Here is an 18,282-nt window from a genome sequence, read left to right as displayed (position 1 = left end):
CTGCTAAAATTGTGTTTAAAAGAAGTCTAAAAATTATGAGCTGTGAGGAACTATGGTGCTGGTTTGAAGGGGCAAGCATCACTCCAGATTGCGCCTTGTACAGGTTTTGAGGCTGAGCACTGGGAACAGGAAATTGGGCACCAACCTTAAATACTGAGCTTAAAATGGAATTTTTCGTGTTTAGGGACAGAGCTCGATGCTGGCTGTGTGGAGGGGGACAGGTGCTGCCCATCACAAAGGGCTCTTCTCATTGTGCAGACACCTTCAGGACTGTGTGAGGGCAGCAGACACAGCCTGGAGAGAGCTGGATGTTTCCCCCCTTGTAATGCCATGGCTTTTTAGAAGAGGAAAAAGCAGACTGCCTGAGGGAGCAGATGAAAGCAGCACCTCTCAAAAGGGAAGGAACATGGCTACAGGACAATAACAATTTCCCCCCCTTGGTGAGACCCGTCATCATCCCATGCCAAGGACCAGGAGCTGAAATGTACTGAACTACTGCACAGACCCCCAGCAAACCTCTCCTTCCAGTGCTCAGCCTTTCTGCTCCTAAGCTGGAAGCCAAGTGTGGCCAATTGAGGATACCCCAAAGCCTCCATCCTTTGCCAAGAGAAGCATTTAGGAGGGTGCAAAGCAGCCCCAGCAATAAGGAATCTATTTGGGAGAGAGGGAGGGCAGCACATGAGGCAAACTCTCCCTGGTGATTACACAGTAGTGGCACTTGAAAGAAATTATTGGGGCGATGGGGAACATAAGTGCCTCAGGGACAGCTTCCCTGTGGGGGGGACGCCCGGAGTGTCTTCCAACCCCTTGGCCATGCACATTCTGGCACAGGTGCATAACAGCTTGCCACGGCTCCTAAAACACCTGGCTTAAGCAGCATGAAAGTACAGTCTGGTTCACATCCTGGCCCGATTTTTCTCCATCTCCCAGAGGTGCAGGCCAGGCCCTTCATGCAGTGCACTTAGCAGAGCTAAACTGTAGCACAGCAGGATTAAGTATTTTCTGTCTCTGTCGGCAAAGTACGCCCACAGATTTGGAAATGTGAGGGAGGGACATAGGGAGAGTGCAGTAAGCAAGCCCAACAAGCCTTGGGCAGATGAGGGGTTTGTACCCAGTAGGTGCTTTCTCTCCCATCCTACCTCTTGCTCCCCCTTCCATCAGCAGGGATTCTGACTGTGAGGGGGGAACATTTAGACATTTCCATAGCCCACCTTTGAAATCTGACCTGTAAGTCCAATGCAAAGACCTGATGGTCAGCCGAGCAGCTGCAGGTACCTGGAATCACCTCCTCTCTGCCCTTTCCATTGGGTGTGTGCTCCAATGCGGTCAGCTGCTAAATCCCAGGGAAAAATAGTCTCTCTCTCCAATTACTTTTTTTTTTTTCTAGTAGCAGCTCTTTGTTGAGCTTCCTAGTACTGAGTCTTCTTTGGAGATATGCACATGGGATTTGTGAAGATAGGACTGAAAGTGAGTGTGATCAGACTGGCTGGCATGGGACACCTGTGGCCGCAGCCTGACCTGCAGCACACAGCACTTACCATACTTTGAGGGCTGAAGGTCTGATATGGTTTTCTCCCTCAAATGGTTTTTTCCTGGGTTGATGTGAGCAGCAGAGTTCAGCTGTGGCTCTGAACTCCCCAAGCTATGTGGATTTTGTTTGGTATACTCTTCTTCACCCTTCCTTCTTTCCTCACTTTGCCAGCTAAATTCAGACAAAGTGCCTGTATGCGTAAGAGCTGTCAAAAGAATAACTCACAAGTACAGGAGCTGGAAAAGTCTTGAAGTGCAGAGCTGGCAGCCCCTGAAGACCTGCAGGGACTATCCAATCCATCTGGTGCTCCAGGGTGCAGAGCAAACAGCCTTTTGACTAGTTCATAACCACAGCACATGCAAAAGGCTCAATTATTGCTTCTTTAAAAGCCCAAATTATCTCCTGGAGTTGGAGACTGACAGCCACACAGTCTCCACAGCGTTATGCACGACTGAATTTTTGCTGGCTTATTCTCTGCTGTTCTGTACTGCCTGTAATTGCATTTCATTTTAACTGTTTAGCATTGTCAGAACTTCAGCCCCAGGGGCAGCGGAGGTGGTGAGAGCTCAATACATCAAATTACTACCCAAAGAGCAAGCAGACAAAAAGCAGAGCAGGGAGGGAGGGAAACAGACAAATGAGCCACATTCATTAGAAAAACAGCAGCCCTGACCAGGAAAGCATCCAACTGATGTAATGAGAAAGGTGAAAGTTGTTAATAATAATGAAGAACACAGTAACACAGTTTCTTTTCTACCAGAAAGCACCAAATCTGGAGAAAATAAATGCTCTGTGGAAAGCAGAGATGAAAACCGATGAAATGCTCCTTGCCCACATAACCCTTTCTTTCTTCCCAGTTTTATTTAGTGGGGTTTTTTTGTGGTATTGAATTCTGTAGCTGCACTTTTTAGTGCTGCTCCCTCGAGTGCAGTGATGTGGCCCCAAAAGCTGGCGCTGCTGCTGCAGAAGCCCCACCTCCCATGTGAGGCAGTGAGGCACTTTCCCACAGGTGGATTTATGCTTCAGCCTTGACCAGGCAGAGGTCCTGATTGCTGCTCCTCTCTTTGGAATTTTGCCACCTAGGAGGGTCCTGAAATGTAACAGAGCTCTTGATGGGTCTGCCCTGCTGAGGCACCTCTGTAGCTTTGACCTCAACTGACTAAACTCTGTGTAAAGCTTAACACCCTGAAATTATGGACACTGTTCCAGAGAACGGGCTCAGCACAACGCAGAGGCCATAATAATACAGCCATGGAATGAAGAGTTACCTGTGATTGCCTGAAGAACAGCCTCAGAGCTGCCCACCATGGCACAGCGTCCCCAGGACCCCGCAGGACCTGCTGGGTGTCCCTTGTAGGCCACCAGCAGGCTTCTTGTGGATCTTCATCCTGCCTATCTGCAAAGCCATGGGAGAAGATCACAGAATAATTTGGGGTGGAAGTGACCTTTAAGGATCTAGCCCAACCCTCAAGATTAAGCAAAGACAGAGGGACAACAACAGGCACAGCCAGTATTGCCAGCACTAAAGATGGCTGTGGTGGCAGAGAAGTTTCTGTCCCTGTCTCAGTGTAGCCTGATAGGGAAGTGCCTCTGCTGTGGCTCTCCACACAGGGAACGTGCAAAGTGGATGCGAAGGAGCTGAGAAGATCCTTCAGCTTTCTATGCCGAAAATTTTGAGGGTACTGACATTTCATGTCAGCTGCATTCACCAGGGTTAATTAAAGTCAGTGTTTTATAGATTGCTCCTGGCCATAAGCAGAAAAGCTGCCTCAATTGGAAATCAGTAGAGTAATCTTTAAACTCTTTTATTTTATTAGATATAGGGTTCTAATTTGAAGAAATTGAGGAGCCATAATTAATGGTACCAGAGAGGTCCCAAGACATATGTTTAAAGCTTCCTGAGGAGAGTGCTTTGTGTAGGCAGTGTGCTGGAGGTGCCTGGCATGCTGGGGCACACCACTGGGGCTGGGGAATGCTCTGGTGGGTGAGGTCCCAGGAGCACTGCAGAAATCCAGCAGCAAATCAATAGCCAGCACTCAGCCACCAAAACCTGAAGGCTGTGAAGGCAGTGCTGTCACCACAGGGCACAGCAGAAAAGGCAAATCCTGGGCTGCTGACAACCAAGGAGTCTCACAGATGCTGTCAATGGCTTCCCCATCCTGAGCCAGAGAGACTGACGTGCTCTATGCCTTTCTCTAAGTCTACTGTGCACTGGTATGCAGTGAAATGGTTCACCCCTCTTCAATGGGGTGGAATCATTCCAAAACCACAGACGCCTTTGGGGGTTTTGGAAGCTGAAGTATCCTGACAGTGCTACTGCTTTCCCTTTCAACAGCCTTGCTGGCAGCCCATACAACTTTCCTGCAACAAACAGACCAAGGAATATTTTTCATTTAAACTGCTTTCTGAGCAGTGCCTGTAAATTAATTCTGTCCACAGACAATGGAGTGTCAAGGGCCAGAATTATTCCTGTGATCCAATAAGCAGAATAAACCCCAAAAGACTGATCCATTCATGAACAGCCATCACGAGGACCTCAGCCAAATGTGCAAGAATAAATATGTATTAGCCTTAGCAGGCTAATAAGCTGCTTGTGCTTAGAAAGCACTTATGCCCAATTTCTCAGCATCTACCTTTTAGAAATAATTATTTTCAATTTTTCCATGTTGTTTTTCCCATTTCTAGACCTTTCCCCTGTAAATAATGATAAAAGTATTTCTCTTTCTGTGAGTCAAATAGCTTAGTTGATACAGCATCTTAGACTATAAAGCCAGTTGTCAATAGACTGTGCCACACCTTTTTTTTGTGCTTGGTTAACTCTTTTTCTTCAGTGCCTTGTCTTGTTTGGGACTGCATCCAAAATCCCAGCATACTGCAACTGGTCACTCTGAAAATATTGCAAATCTTTTTACTGAGCAGGGTTAGACTCTGGGAAAAGCTCAGAGAAATTTTCTATGCTTGAAGACAGTGACTCGCCTTCCCAAGTTCATCCCTGAGATGAGCAGTGCTGAAAACACTTTCTCCTGGCAAACCTGAGCCCAGCACACTTTGCTGGCAGCAATCAATGATACCCCAAAGTCTTTGCCAGCCAAACATGTTCTGTAGTCTTGAATTGTAACATGTAGATCAGAATCATACACTCGACCTACAAACTTGTTTAACAAGTACCTCATGAGCTGAACTAATTTGTAAGCAGATCCAGTTTACATTTCTGTGGACATGCTCATTCCACACTGAAGTGGACATCATTTACTTTAGCAAATTAGGACACAGAAGCTGAAGAACAGATGGGACTGTCCACAGAAGATTTAGTCATAATTCGGTGAGAAGACTTTTACAAATGTAGATTAATTTTCCTAGTATTCTCATATAGACAAACATCATAGTGGAGGACCAACTTTAACTTCTGTGGGTTTTTTTTTGTTTGGTTTTTTTTTTGTTTTTTTGGGTTTTTTTTTGTTTGTCTGTTTGTTTTCCATACTAGTGACTAGAAAAATTCTAGTGGCTCTTTTAGACATATATTACAGCGGAGCTGTTGAGCCAGACAACCTGAATTGATTTTTCATTTGTTTTTCATCTACCTGAGCCACTGCTGGTAACTTCTTTAAGTACTGAATTCTCTCTGCAGACAGTTCACCTCCCATTAAAGGCAATTCCAGCACCTCCAACTCTGCAGAAGTGCCCAAAGAATATTTGAAAATACTCTTCCAAATCCCTTCTGTGCTTTACAGATACCCTTTAAGAAAATCTGTCTTCTTCATACAGATATCAATTCCCTTGTGATTCTTAACAAGAATGGAAGTTCGTATGTCTCCCTTGACCACAAATTTTGTCATTTCAGGGGTTAAGAGGATCCAAGGCTCTGATTTCTGCTGCCCACTAAACTCACCTCTTTTACTTCAGCCACACACTGCATAAGCCAGGCTCTTTCGGAGATGTTTCCCAGCCTTCCAATGAGTGCTTGGTTGTCTGCCATGCCCCTTATCATGAAGAGCCCAAACATCTTCCCTGTTTTGTTTTTCACTTTTCCAGTATCAGGATTTGCAGAGAGGTCTGTCCTCTTCCTATCACTGATTGTAATGAGGAGGAGTTTCCACTTGCCACCTCCAGCATGCTTTCTGCAAGACTTCATGGAGCCCCTGCCACCACCATGCCCAGAATATCTAATGTCTGCTCTCCAGGCCTGTCATAAAGGGTCCACCTCATTCTGGGAAACAGGAATGTGGAGTAATGGACAATACTTGTGATAGACATGGGCAATGGATTGCATTTCTGCAAACAGAAAATGATAGCTACTTAATAAAGGTAATAAATTTTAATAGGCAGTAATTTTTTTTCCTGACACAACATGGTAATTTCTGAACAGATTTTGCACATAAACACAAACAGATATTTCACAATATCTCTCTGCTTTTCTCTACTGTCCTTTCACTATGATGCAACACACTACAAAATACCTTGGGTTTTTAATCAACATGCAAATCCACAATGACTGCTTTTTTTTTTTGAAGGAAACCTCATCAGTCAGGAACCAGAACAGCTGCAGATGCCAACTAGTACATTTTAGATGGCCCGACCTTTCCAAAGTAGTCATCCAAGACTTCTCTGCTCCTGAGGAACACAAGTGATCCAGGAATACCTGAATGAACCACAAGTTCAGCTGCACTATGGACACTTGTTTGTTTCCCATCTTTTATCGAGCTTCACCAAAAGTCTCTCATGGTGCCACTAAGAAAGAAGATTATCAGACCCACCAAAGTGAAAGTAAGAGCAATGGCAAGCACAGGGAAATAAGCACTTTTCAGATTTGTCTATAGACATGAACTAATAAATCTGCTCAATCTCTCACCATAATGCTAGGTAAGTTTTAATATTTCAGAGAAGGAAATTGGAGACAAAAGTTCCTCAAAAGCATTGTATCAATAGGTATCAAAACTGAGATCTTGGATCTTGGTCCTACACTTAGACCGCCAGTTGTCTTCTTTCCATTTCCCAATTTAAAAAATGGTAATTCTTGGAATGCTACAGTCAGTAGATTGAGACTGAGCAGATGCTCACAGTAATATAACTTTTAAACATTTGTAGTTCTAGAAATGTAGGGTACATGCAGGTAGAAGCACTACTTGATATTTTGGAACTGCCAGCTCTGTACAAATTAAAGTGTGTCTGTAATTAGCACTTGAAACACTCTTTGAACTTCCAGAGTTATTCAATAATCTGCAGGAATCTCATCCCTTACTCAGAACACAGGGAAGAAGGTTCATCTGTGAAATTGCTTACCTTGCTGATTCCCACTGTGTGCCCCTGGCTATATGGGAGTCATATTCGTAGCACACATAATGCAATTAGCCAAAGAACAGGAGAAAATAAACTATTGCCTGCTACATTGCAAGGATTATATTCAGTAATTTACAGAATTTCAAAGAGCCTCAGTGCAAGGTATATTCCTCCCTTCACAGAACAGAAGCCCACACTTCAGCATCTCAGCCAGGCATCCCACCCTGTAAACATTTATGACAAGCAAAGCATGTGCTACAGTGAAGAGTCTTATGCAAATCACTGAATTAATTTTCATAGTGGCTGTTTGCCCAGTCCTGTTTCAAGGGTCAGGCCCTGTTTGTATTCTGCTACATACAATTAAAGATCCATAGCTACCATAAGTTCAACAAAATGTGCTGACATACTCCTTTCTGTGTGTGCAGAAAACATTTTCAGTAGCTACTATGCAAACATCAAATGCAAATTTTTACATTATCTTCACTGTTCTTGTTTTTACATTCTCTTCAACCTTATTTCCCTGTTTTTTCTATATGTGAAAATAATAAATATACATGATATACCAGTTATTTAGCCGTCAAAAAATTTACATGTCATTCCAGAAGGGAAAAGAGATGCTTGAGATTTAGAAGTCAAAACCTGGTCATTAACACAAGTGTCCTGACGGTAAAAAGCTTCAGCTTCTCCACATTTACCATTGAAATTCAACTTTGGTGAGATGTTCCTGCATATTGTGATAAAACGGGCTGCTTCACATCTGAAACGACAAGAGTATCTCAACATAATTATTCTAGGTAAGGATGTCCAGGAACATAAGGGTAAGCTAAAATGGAAGACACAGAATAAATCCAATATGGGATAGACAATAAGGATTAAATTAATTGTCCAGGCCCTTGTCCTGGATCCACACAAATTGAACCATCTCTGGATTTTTCGTAATGTAGGCAAAACTGTATTCTGCTGCTCTAATTCAAGGAACAAAGGAAGTAATTTTGTCCTTACTATTGGCATCAGGAAAGCTCGGTTTCTACCCAGGGGAAATGAGAATAGCTCAAAACCATCAAAGATCTTCTTCACATTTCTGGTCAACTGGATTTTTCTCAGCGGTGGGTGATGGGGCCCATTCTAGAGAGGCTTCATTCTACAGTTCTGGTGGGAGGCTGGGCTTTGCCAGAGCCTCTGCCGGGTCCATCCCACGGCATGCTGCGACACCCAGTTCCTCAGGACATCCTTGTCCCCTGTCTCCTGCTCTACCCTGGTCACACAGGGCCCTTCCACAGCTGCTTCCTTCTGCCACCTTCAGCAAAGGACCACAGCTCTCCACAAATGAGAGAAAGAGCTCCGCGGGAAGTGGATATTTTGCCTGAGAAAGCTTCAAACATGAAGGAAAATACAGCACCTAAAAAACTAGTTTTCAGAGGTGCTTGGATGGTTTCTGCCCTCTCACACATAAAAATACCATCTAAGATTTACTATGTATGTTAAACACTGAGGATTTCAAGCTATAATAAACCACTTCAATTAAAGTGCTGGCTTTTGCATGAAGTGAAAAAGATTCAGATTGTTCATGCAAAAAAAAAAAAAACAAAACAAAAAAGGAGTAAAGAACTTCTGGGTACCATTTTTTTTTTTTAAATAGGTATCAGCCCTTAAAAATCTATCATTTCTCACACAAACAGAAGGAAAATTCACTCAGGTATTTACATCCAGGAAATGCTGAACAGTTAAAGTCACACGCTCTTTTCTATAAAGGTCTGTCTCTGTGAGCTGGCAGCTTCTTCAGTCCTCCAGTTTGCCTGTGAATATGGTCACAATGGGGTGCTCCAGCTGAGCTTTATTTAAACCATTTTTCCTTGAGGCTGCTGCCAACTAAAGTAATTTCTCATTTTGGCTTGCATTTTTAACCCTTTTTTTAGTTACATGGCACAATACTGAGACTAAAAAGTATTAAAGGGACTAACAAACACTCATGTTACAGGATGGAAAACAAAGGCTATAAACTTACATATTTATTGCTGGGATGTGAAGAGTTGCCGAGTTTTATTCTTCCCGTGAGATGAGTGCTCTCCTAAGAAACAGAAAATACATTTGCATCAGATAAACATGGAAATGAGTCTAGCAGGAACACATCGCTGACCAGGGTGCAAACTAGCCAGTCTCCTTGTCAGATTTACTTAACAGCAAAAACTGTCCACATAATCGATTTTTACCACTCTTCCTATTTTATAGATTATTTCCCCTGTGATTTGCTCATAAATGGTAGGTTACTACCACACAGTATTTTCCAAGGCAGTTTTCACAGGGGTTGAAGAGGAATAAGACTGTAATTAATTTATAGCTATGATTAGAACATTGAATTATAAAAAAAAGAAGATGGAACTATAAAATTAATTTTTGCCAGTAACACTGACATCAGCTCAGTTCCTCCAAAGCAGAAGGACGAACATTTAAGAACTTCTCACAGTTCTCAATACTCCTTCCGTGGAGAATCCAGAGCCACATGGAAACAGGCATGAGGGCAGGAAAACCCAAATATTTCTTTCTGCCTCGCTGCTCACCTGAAGGAGACAATTTAATTCCTCATGCCCACATGAGAGGCAAGGAAGTGATGTATTACATTCCAGGAGAAGTGAAGGTGTAATAAAAAGCTACAAATGATCAATGGCCTAGGGCTGCAAACTGTAATACAAATTAGGATTATAAAAAAACCCCACTGATTAGGCATTTAAATAATTAGTAGCCAAACTAAATAGTTGCACTCCTGAAGAGAATGGAAAAGACTTATCAATAGTTTTCAGACAGCTTTTCTTCACAGCAGAAAAAAGGCTCTTTAATTTAATGCAGCTTTTTGGAGATGAGTAGAAGACTTGGTATCTGCTGAAAACTGCTCAACAATAGTGTGCTGGAATGGTGTTCACTTCCCAAGTGTTCAATTATGGAAAAAAAAAGCATTTAAAAATAATTTTGAAGTGTTGTTAAGACAGAGTTTCAGAATATCTTATCATGTCAAATTTCAGGTAGAGCAAAGGAAAGCACAAGTGTTGGGGGTTGGTTCTTTCCCTTTTCCCTCTGTGGAATTTTCCCCATTGTCATACTAAGGTACCTGTTGACTGGGCCCTGGTGGAAAGGGGGAGGAGAGAGAAGAGGGAAACCCCTCGATATCCAAACACCCAGAAGAGCAGACGGAAGGCTCTGGCTCTCCCCATTTCCCCGCGGAGTTCGGACGAGAAGGACGATCGCTGCCTCAGCTCCATCCCTGCCATCCCATCACCGGGAGCCATCCTCACTGCTGTGGGACCCTGCCCTGCTCCCATCTCACTGTAACCTGCCACCATCCAGCACTCTGCTGAGTACCAGGACCCACACCGTGAGCAGAGGGCTCTCTCTCCATCTCTCTCTCCCCCTGGGACAGCTCTGCCATCACCCCCAGCCCTCCTGCGGCTCTGCGGGACCCGCCCGCCCCCAGCACCGGGAACTGCAGCTCAGGGAAAAGGTGCCTGCAGCCAAAAAACACTGGGACTGAGTTACTGTTCTGTTTGTGGGTAATTTCATAGCTGGTGTTGTTCTTGTTTGTCTTGTTAGATATACTAGTAAAGAACTGTTAATCCTATCCCCATATCTTTGCCTGAGAGCTCCCTTAATTTCAAAATCATAATAATCTGTAGGAAGGAAGGATCACATTTTTCAGTTCAAAGGGAGGCTTCTGCTTTCCTTAGCAAACACCTGTCTTTCAAACTAAGACAACAAGTTTCTGCTATGACAAAACTGAACATCTTAAGACATATTTTTGGTAGGTGAAATGTTTTAGTTAGATAAAAATCTTGTACTTAAAAGCTAAAATAAAGTGAACCAGTTCAAATATTGAACAGTTTCATACCAGCAAAGGAATGACATTTTCAAGAACTCTCATTTCGTTTTTAGTTTATTTTATTTTTTCCTTCTGCATGTTTCTACTTTCCTTGTTTAATATACAGAAATTGAAGATTAAATAGGGGACAGAAGAGAGAAACTGGCAAAACTGTTTAAAAAATAAGGTGTAGGAGAAATTAATTGTGAAATATTTTACCATGCCAAAGTATATATCCAATAGTAGTAATAAATATCAGTACTTTGTTATCAGTTCCACTCTCAGCTGGTTGTTCTGCAGATAGATTTACATGGAAACACCCCAGGAAAATAACATGTCTAAGGGCAGGCTCCAGAGTAACGTAGCTCCCTGCATAACATCCCATTTATGCAAATAGACCATGGATCAGAGCATGGAATGAGGGAGCAGCACTGGCTGCAGAAGGCAGAGTGCTCCAGACGTACCTGCTCATAGTGGTGGCCAGCCCAGAGGGGTGACTCTGCCTTTCTGCAGACCCTGAGACCACAGCACACAGGCCCTATCCAGATTTCCTGGTGCTATACCCTTTTTCCGTGGAACAGTGAACTACCCCCAGCTATTGCCTGGGCAATATCAGTGTCTGGTGAGGGATGGATGCAGTTAGGGATGTTCTACGTTGCTTCACTGCTGCACTTCCAAGAGGGCAGGAGTCTGCAAGCCTTGTGAAACAAAAGCAAGTCATGGCTACTCCATGACTGCAAATGTGCCTAAAGATATTTGCATTGCAAGGTCTGTAATCATTAGTGCCAGCCAACAATCCAGTGATGAAGAGATAATGATTATACACTGTAGAAGAAGTGGCAACAGATGCTCTCTGTTCAAGAGATAAAAGGGTTGTGGATAGATTTAGATACAGGGCTGCAGTACACCTGGAGACTTCACAGAGAGGTCTCCAGATCAATTTTGGAGTTCAATGGTTCAGAAGTTTGATATTCTGTTAAATATGCAGTTGCAACTCACAGGGCAAACCAAGAAGAACATTCAGATTAGCTGCAAGTAAAAAAGACATTTATATTGATCTCAAAACAGCCTTAACTGACACAAATAGATTTCAAGACTGAAAGAACCCCAAACTTGTCCCCAAACCATCAGCCACCAAAACAAATGGACTAAACCTTGCTTCTCATAAGGGAAATGAAAAACAAATACTTGTGTTCAGTAGTTTGTCAGAACAGATGGCATTTTAATAGACTGAAGAAATTACTTCAGACTGAATTTTTGCTGACTGAGAAAATAAAGCGTGCAATGGAGGTGCTCAACCAGTCCAGATACATTATCTGGATTCTTTGAAGGCTGTCACAGGATCATAGAACTATTGAGTATGGAAAATACCCATAGTTTAACATCATCAAGTCCAACTATCAGCCCAGCAACATCTCTATGTTCACCACTAAACCATGTCCTCAAGTGCCCTATCCACACATTTTTTTTAACACTTCCACTAACGATGACTCTACCACTGCCCTAGAAAGGCTGTTCCAATGCTTAACAACCCTTTTTGTGAAGGAATTTTCCCTGATATCTGACCTAAACTCCCTTGATGCAACCCGAGGCCATTGGTGAAAGAGAAAAGGTATAGTTCCACAAAATATACCAACAAGAGCAAAATTGCTGCACAACATCATCAGTGAAAAACTGGGATTTTATTTACTGTGGATTATGCATTTAGAGAAGGATGACACACAAACTCTAGTGTTATGCACCAGGAGATGGAAGGTATCGGGAGAAACCTGAACCATCAGCTTCTCACTATATAGAGGTATTGAGTATCTTGCATAAGGTATTGATCCAATTTGATGGCTACTATAGCAATATCTTTCTGATAATGGGTTGAAAATTCATTGTACATTTGTCTACCTTGAAAAGAAAGTGAGTGGTGTCAGAAAAATGGGAGATGAAGGGAACTGGAAGAAAGTATTTGGTGCAGTTAAAGTGCTACCAACTGCACAGATGCAAGTGTAACATGACCCCCTTTACCTGTGGTCCTGCCAGGTGACACCTCTCCTGATGGAGGAGGAGTTGTAGGCTCAGATAGACTGCCAGAGGACAGTAAGAAGCCAACCTCATATATATCATGCACTTCTACAAAAACTGAAAGAAATTATGCACAGTTTGAGAAAGAGGCCTTAGGCAGAGTATTTGCGAAATTAAATCAGATACTAACATGTCAGTTTTAGTTGACATGCAAAGCTTGCCTTTACTCTCCCTCTCTTCCTCCAGTGTTGCGCCTGTTTGTTGATTTTTGTCTGAAATTGGATTGCAGAAACAAAGACAGAGGCATCATGAAGTCTCCAACTATTACGCTCATATAACAGACATCTGTAGTTAAACTGTTAGGTTTATTGCTGCAGATACCACAGCAAACAAGACAAATTTGTGGAATTAAAAGCCACTGAAAAGTATGAAACACCAAGGATAAAAAGCCTGATTAAGGATGTCTCCAAGCCGCAGGCTGCTGGAAGACCATGGTGTAGGACACGTTATTGGACTCCTTTTCTGTTTGTCACACTTCCTTTCACCCCATGTGATCCACCTTCTAACAAATCCTCTGTGACTGGATTTGAGGATACAGAGATCCAGGATCCCAGCAGGTACAGCTGGCTCAGCTGATGGTTCCTTAGGCTCAATACTAAAGGAGATGGTGCTCTAACAACTTACACAATACAGCACTGGTCTTTCATACACACAGCCTCCATGTGGAACCCTTTGAAGATTTCTGCCAGAGCCTTGGTCACTGATTCACCCAGAGAAATTGGCAGTGTAGGCACTGGGCCTGATCCAATATGCCCTGCACTCTTCCTCCTCTAAAACATGGTCATGGTTGAAAAGGATGAAGACAAGGAAGATGTATGAGAAAAGAAAAAAAAAAACCTCATAAATTCTCATCCTTCAACATATTTTTTTAAGTGCATGGGAAGAAGTGCATACTACGAAGACTTAGTACACAGCTACTGAGGGCTCTTCTAAGCTGAAAGATAACCAGAAAAGAAATAGTTCTGAAGTGAAAATGCTCCTAATTATGCTAGGAGATGCTCCTAAATGTTCTGAATTAAAATTTCACTTGTGCAGTATTTATTTCGATTTTTCGCTTACAAATATACTGATTTCCAACCATTAATGTTGCATGTTGATGCCAATGTATGTGAAAAAGTAATGGGTACAATCAGCTGAAATTACAGATTGCAGTAAGATCAGTTTTGAAGCTCTGAAACAAACATTTGTTTGTCTCAATGTAGTGGAAGGATATTGTATTAATCTCAGTGCAATTTTTCCTCTCCTTCTGCCCCTCCACATTTGATTGATAATCTGAATATATTATTCAGAATACACATACACTGCAGAACATCATGACATAAAAGTGAGTACAGACTGAGTACTATGAGTACAGAAAGTCTTTGACCTGGCTAAAGCCCTCTGACATTACTGGGAAAGCTGGAAGAAAAAGGACATAAAAACAGTCTTTCACATAAAAATAGGTTGTACTGAATCTCAGATTACATTGTAAGAAAAAAATTAGTTGCACTGTTATTTCACTGTAATATCTGCTGCAGAAAAATTGCTTGTAAGTGGCAATCAGATTTTGAGCAAAGAATTAAAGAAAGCTTTTCATAAAATCTGATTGCAGAAGCCTATGTTATATAAAAGTATAAAACTACCTCCACAGACACAGGACTCAAAATGTCTATTTTTACCATGCTGAACTTAAAGAAAGATGATGGAGAACAGCATTAAGTGGGAATCAATGACTGGGTTTGGTGTGGGCCAGTGGGTCCAGCACCTGCAACTTGCTGCAGCTCCCCTGCCATACACTTCAACATTTTCCTACAAACTGCTCCCCACGATCTGAACAATCCACCGTGGCAGAGAGAGGGTGTGTGGAAACGTTCAGGTTGAAAGACGGGAAGGCAATTGCTGCTGAACGGGCAGCAAAAGGCAGGAGGTGGCTCCCTCAGGAGGAGCATCTCAGAAAACTGCAGGCTGGAAAGTCAGCAAATGCTTCACAGGGATAAAAAATTCACCTGACCCTTAGCAGGCTGAATATAAGAGACTGCTTTAAAAACCCTTGGAAATATGCACAGCTCACAAACCAAATTAGAAATACAGAAAGAAATATATGCTATTTTGACTACAGTTTGACTATGGTTTTGACAACAGTTTTGTCCAAAGCTTTCAGCTGGAAGTGTGTGCAGTCAGAACTTTGTAGTGTGAGTAAACACAGAGCCCATCCACAAGCTAAGAAAGTTTATTCTACAGTTTCTGTGAAGAAAAAAACCACAACTTCAAGTTATTATACAACAGAAGGTGAAAAAAATAGAGTATCAGCAAATGAGAAAGAAAAGGTGAGGGAAGGAGGTACTTGATATCTTCCTCTGTTGCAAGGGGACCCTTTCCTTTAAAGCAGCTTCTAGGTGCTCTTTGTGCAGGGGAAAAAAACATAAGACCCTAAAACTATATCTCAGACTAGGAAATAATCAATATCATATCCTGCATTAGAAGGAGCACCCGCTCTTATCACTCCTAAGCACACAGCATGCCAGCAGACTGCTCTTCACTGACCTACACTGCTTATCTTGCAAGGAAGTGGGAGAGGGAAGGGAATTTCCCTTGACAGAGTGGCTCAGATTCTTCAACTGCTCCTGGAGACATCCATATAGATCCTAGACATAGTGAGAAAGAGGTCAAAGTCTCAATGCATGTTTAGAAACCTCATGGCCCACTAAGGAGTCATGGCCCCTTGCAGGGGTAAATTTCCCTGAGTTGGGTCCCTAATGAGGTAAACCCCAAAGATTTCTTACCTTCTTACATGCCATGGCCCATGCTCAGATGTACTCAACATAACAAGAAACAAGGTCTGCACCAGCTCCTAATTTGTACCAAAACCACATCTATGGTTTGCTGAGTGAGGCAGAACAATTAGTCTCAGCATTTGGAGGGTTATGGAAAGCAGTGATGAAGACATTGTCACCTGATCGCACCATTTCAGAACACCACAGGATTTTCCATGTCCAAGCCCTAGCACTGCAGTGGATTGTCTCCAGGTACAATCAGATAAAGCAGCAGTTAACAGCTCTGAGGCCATCATTACTGCCAAACAGCAGCAGCTTTTGGAAGAGATGTGGAGCATATGGAGAATGAAAGTTTTCCTGCTTCCTCAGTTCATACTATGTTTTTGCACTGCACTGCCATCAGAGAGCACCTCTAGGTATTAACTGAACTCTTTCTCTAGTGTGATTGCAATAAGTAATGGGGTCACCAATGGAACAGGTTAGGTGTCTCCCAAATATCCCAAATATCTTTGCCTGATACATTTTCCCATCTCTGTTTGGTAACATCACTTGAATTTTCTTTTTTTTATGTCTGCAGTGGTTATCTCAGGAAGTCCTAATGCAGACATGTGCCACAAATCCTTCTCCAGCCACCTTCCATTTCAGGTGCCTCACCAAAATCTGAGCTACTACAGCTCTGACACATTTAACACCCTTTCAGCAAATTTAGTGCAGAACAGACAATATCTCTACAAGCCAAGTAAGTCATATCCTACCCTTTCACCTCAAAACAGCTCAGTCTGGTTATAAATCATGTGTTATTAGATCATCTTATGCTTAGGTGTCAGGATTATACCTAACATGTCTGAAATATTATGTCACCTATGAGACTTTACATTGAATATTGAACTGGTGTGCTTCTACTAAAAAGGCCTTTCATACATTTTACCTGCTCTAGAATAGTTATTCCAGGCAAGGGCCATGAAAGAAAATTCTGAAGTCATTACTCAGGTATCAATGCTTCTATCACACATCATACACCTGTATGGAGTAGCCTTACCCAAATCTATATTCACCAACCTTTCTGTAATTGAGAAATTTTCATCCTTCAACATTTTTCATTAGTCCTAAAAAGGTGATCAATACCTTTACTGTTTTTTAGTGTAATACACAAACACCCTTACATACAGAAAAACGTAGGTCTGTTTTCAAGACAGGCAATACTTTAAACCTCATGGCTGATGGTATTGATCTCTTAGCCATCAATTAAAACTCCTCATCTTATATTCTCAGGAAATATAACTAACATTGACAAGCTAAGTGTGCTGTTCTGTGGGCTATGTTGAATCTCAAATAAATACTTTTGCTGGTAGATTTTCTAGAACACTGTATTGTAAAATACCTTTCATTCTCCCTAGGGAGAGCCACCCTAAATTTGCCTGTACTGTCAACATGAAATGGCTGCCATAAGTCCTGCATTCATACATTACAGTAAAACTTTTGAGACAATTTTTATCCAAGCTGAGTTTTCAAGTAAGATGCAAGAACAGGCATTTATCTTGCATCAGGTATCGCAGTTCACTGACAAACATGCATAAAAAGTTCACTGATTCTAGTTTAGTCTTCCTGGATTTTTTACTTTATATCCATTCTACACCAGTTGTGCCTTAGAGCTCAAAGCCATTAGCAATTCCATCTTTCTAAGAAGAATCATGAAAAATGACAATATTAAAGCTCCATTTTACCTAGTGTTCCTGATGATACTACTCCATTAAAAAACATTACTTTAGTCCAGGCTTAATTGAAAACTGTTCTTTTGCTTTATTCTTTCACATTAATTGTACGTATGTGAAATAATATTCTTGATTAAATTTAATTCAGCTGTGCCTCTGAAAAAGGAGTCTTTCCTTTTTTTTTTTTTTCATTTCATATTCACAACCTAATTTTAGGAGTCCTAAGACAGGATCCTTCAGGAATCAATGGACTGCCACAGGTCTGCCCATTCCAGCCGAAGATAGATGTCCAGGGCAGATGGGATAAAGAGCCCTCTGGACACATGCACATCTTTCAACTATGTGCAGCTGGCATGGTTTTTAGACAGATAAAAGAAGGCAAGATTAAACTCACCATAACCTTTAATCAAGATCTATGCACAACACTGACACAGGGTCTTTCTAGGTTGCTTGCTTGAACAGATTGCTGGTCCCTGTTTGTCCTGCATATATTTTACAAAATTATACAATCTCAAAGTCTTCTGTTTGGAATAAAAAGCAAAAAGATGAAAAAAAAATAGAATGTATACCTCTAATAAAGCTTAATTCGAATACATATCAAAGCAGAACTTCATTGTAGATATGCTTGACCTTAGGGAAGAGCTGCCTATTGATGTGAGAGGATGATGTAGCCCTGCCTGTGAAGTTAGGCTGCTCTTTAGATCATCCTAATTTCAGTCTTTCTACTCACAATATTTTGTAGTTTTCTTGGTACATACAGAGACAGCTACAAGATACACTTTCTAAACAGCTTGACCAAGGAAGAAGAAGAACGCCTGTAAAGGAGTTTTATGCAGGGCAATTGTCTGTAATTGTGAGAAGGCCCATGAGTCAGGCAGTTCTTGTGCCTAAACCATGAGAAACATTTGCCTTTATGCCTGAGCTTTTAATAAAGCAAGTAAATCTGATTCAAACAGGGAGACATCTTAACATATTTAAAATACCTGTATGAGTGACAAATATTTCTGGAAGAAACAGACCCCTCTGCTGGAGTGCTTTTAATTTAAGAAGTGACTCTAAAAACCTAGGCAAAAGTAGGACTTCAATTTC

This window comes from Cinclus cinclus, chromosome 5, assembly GCF_963662255.1.
Source record: "Cinclus cinclus chromosome 5, bCinCin1.1, whole genome shotgun sequence".
Classification (NCBI taxonomy): Eukaryota; Metazoa; Chordata; class Aves; order Passeriformes; family Cinclidae; genus Cinclus; species Cinclus cinclus.
This window is presented reverse-complemented; position numbering follows the sequence as displayed.